We start from the raw sequence: 3,585 nt of genomic DNA, 5'->3' as shown, positions 1-3,585 counted from the left end.
GAAATTCAAAGCGATTTACACGATAATCTGTACGGCAGAATGTATACATTTTTTTGACACATCTTGTAATTAAAGTCATTCAGTTAATCAGAAAAGTAATTCACTTATACGTTGACATATTCAAAATCGTTCAGTTAATAGAGCGCTTGATTACTGATACTGTAACCTAGATGAGCGGCTATTTCACCGTGAGAGCTTTAAAAAAAACTCTATGGTTTCAGGCTTAAAAAGATAAACAACAAATATTTTCTGATTTAAAACAGACAATGGGATCTCCTGACACCGAGTGAAAGTCCCCACGAGACTCAGATCAGCAGAACAAGAAAACAGAATTAATTTTTCTCCTTTTAGAACCGACTGAAGGACAGGTGAGGCGACCATCCATGCCATGAGCTCCTTTCACCCTTCCAGCCAGAGGAACTAACACTGACCCTTCCAGCCAGAGGAACTAACACTGACCCTTCCAGCCAGAGGAACTAACACTGACCCTTCCAGCCAGAGGAACTAACACTGACCCTTCCAGCCAGAGGAACTAACACTGACCCTTCCAGCCAGAGAACTAACACTGACCTTCCAGCCAGAGGAACTAATACTGACCCTTCCAGCCAGAGGAACTAACACTGACCCTTCCAGCCAGAGGAACTAACACTGACCCTTCCAGCCAGAGGAACTAACACTGACCCTTCCAGCCAGAGGAACTAACACTGACCCTTCCAGCCAGAGGAACTAACACTGACCCTTCCAGCCAGAGGAACTAACACTGACCCTTCCAGCCAGAGGAACTAACACAACCAGACCACTTCTGGCTCCAGGACCGGCACCCTCAAATTGTTTCTTTTTATACGTGACCTATAGACGAGAGAGAGAGAGAGAGAGAGAGAGAGAGAGAGAGAGAGAGAGAGAGAGAGAGCAAAGGACCGCCTGAAGATTAGACACCCCAGCATATTTCATCTGATGATTAAACACAATAACCTAAACTTAACTAACCTAACCAGACCAAATTTAACAAAAGCTGTCCAAATTTAACCTAACCTATCCTCACCTAACTTCACATAACTTAGCCTAACCTAACCTAACCTAACCTAAGTTAAGTTTATCTGGTTCCTGTTGGCTAGAACTTATTTGGAAAGCTCACAAGCCACACCTTTAAACATGGCTGGGTGACCCTGGGTGACCTATGATCCTCTCGCCTTGACCAGGGATAAGCTCAGGAACCTAATGTGAAACTTTACGAGGCACCAGAATAGAACGTGTAGGAGAGAGAGGCTGATTTAACCTAACCTAACCAAACCTAGTATAACATAATTTAACCTAACCTAAACTAACCTAATCTAACACAACACAATATCTTAAAAAGACAACAGTTTAATACCTTGGGAATATAATTATAAACACACACACACACACACACACAGATCAACGAAGTATGACAAACAGAGACTGACAAAAGAAAGTAATCTCTCTACCCCCCATCAACTTTACCTGATCTTTAACCCCAACTTTACCTGACCTTTAACCCCTCTAATATATATTAATGAAACACCAAATATGACCGAGGTAATTTGTGACATCTGGAAGTAGCGAGTGAGTGTCTGTGCAGAAATGAAAGGAAAATAAGATAAAAAAAAAATAGTTATTTCTCTTTCTTATTTACGTATGGTGGCAGAGAATAAAAACAAAAATAATAAAAATAAAATAAAATAAACATCATCTTATATATGATTTTTATTTATTTATTTACATTTATTTATTTACACTTAAAAATCTGTCAATAATAAAAAAATAATAATAAGTTTGTCTCCTTTATCTTCTAAAACTTGTTAATTTGAGGTATTATTGACGCCATTCTCATTTAACTTAATTAAAATCTATGGTAAATAAAGACTGAAATGCACCTTAATGACTTTTGACCTATGACCTCCTATAGAAGTGTACCTCATATATGAACTGGTGTAATTCCTAATCGAGTGAACCGCTTATAATCCTTATATAGTCGTGTGCGTGTGTGTGTGTGTGTGTGTGTGTGTGTGTGTGTGTGTGCAGTAGATAAAAAACTATCCTTACAAAATAGTGTTACACAAAATGACACAACAGACGAAGGATTTTGACAACCCTATTGAGATAACAGGAGTCGCAGTGTTCTTTCGGAAATGCATCGACCCCCCGAGGTATAGATAGTTTTTTGGATCGACTACACCAGCGACCTAGGAGAAAAAGTTATTTACTATAAGACTTACAGCAGAAGCTAACCCAACTTTGAACAATCAGCTTTAGACAGTAAGTGGATAATGTGTGTTTAAGCTTAATTGAAGAGAAGTGTTATATAGTATTCCAAGAATGAAGTGTATTTCAGCTTATTAATACAGGTGTGTTATACAGTACCTCAAAAATAAAGTATATTTAAGCTTATTAAAACAGGTGTGTTATACAGTACCTCAGGAATAATGTACTTAAGCTTATTAGAAGACAAATAAGCTGAGGAGAAGAAATAAAGGAGGAGGAAGAGGAGAATAATAACAATATGATAAACAAAAGTGGTCAACACAAACGACTTAAAACAAAAGCGTTGGATTTTGTTGTTTAAAGACAGACAGACAGGTAAAAATACTCCCGTCTCCCACTGAAAAGATAAACTACTATAATATAATCACTGTCTGTCTGTCCTGTATCAGTATGTTTAGAAATTCCTCGTTTATTTTCATACATACATACAGAAACATACATACAACACACACACACTGACACACACACACACATACACACACACACACACACACACACACAGACACACACACACACACAGACACACAACTCTCATCCAGACTTACAAGGACAAGCAAGCGACACAACACGACACGACAACCCAATAAGCCACCACACAGCAGGTATCTCTCTCTCCTCCCTAAGCCCTACCACCAGCTGTCGCGTCTTACCTGTAAATACCACCTTTACTTTATCTATCTAGAGCAACTTATACTTCCTTATACGACTATGACCTCACTCCCCCACCCCCCCACCACGAACACTATAATTGATAGATAATAATATAACTAATTTATACTTTCTCCTCAAACAGCTGAGGTCATGAAGAGTGTTGAGAGGTGAAGGGTGGAGCATGGAGAGAGCAGGTGGTGAGGTGAGGGAGGAGTGAGGGAGGAGTGAGGGTGAGAGAGGGGTAAGGGTGGGGTGAGGGCGAAGGATGGGGTGAGGAAGAGAGAGGGAGGACACGTAGGGGAAGGGTGGTAGAGGGGTAAGGGAGAAGAAGGGGTAAGGGTGAAGGATATGGGGTCGGGTGAGGGAGGATACAGGTGTCTCCAGGTGACCTTGCCACCCCGGCCACACTTTGTTTACACTGAAGACCCTCACTCACCTGTACTGACTCACCACCACCATATGCTCTTATTACCCACTGTCTAGTCTTCTCTCTAAGTGAATATACTCAGCTGAATCATGTACGAGTGTGGAGTGAGTGTGGAGTGAGTGTGTGTGTGTGTGTGTTAGGGGTACCGCTGGTATGTGTGTGATGGTCCCGTGATAATACACATCAACGCAAGGTCTCTCTCTCTCTCTCTCTCTCTCTCTCTC

The sequence above is a fragment of the Homarus americanus genome, unplaced genomic scaffold (genome assembly GCF_018991925.1).
Source record: "Homarus americanus isolate GMGI-L3 unplaced genomic scaffold, GMGI_Hamer_2.0 scaffold16430, whole genome shotgun sequence".
Taxonomy (NCBI): Eukaryota; Metazoa; Arthropoda; class Malacostraca; order Decapoda; family Nephropidae; genus Homarus; species Homarus americanus.
The sequence above is the reverse complement of the archived record's forward strand: the minus strand, read 5'-3'. Positions refer to the sequence as shown.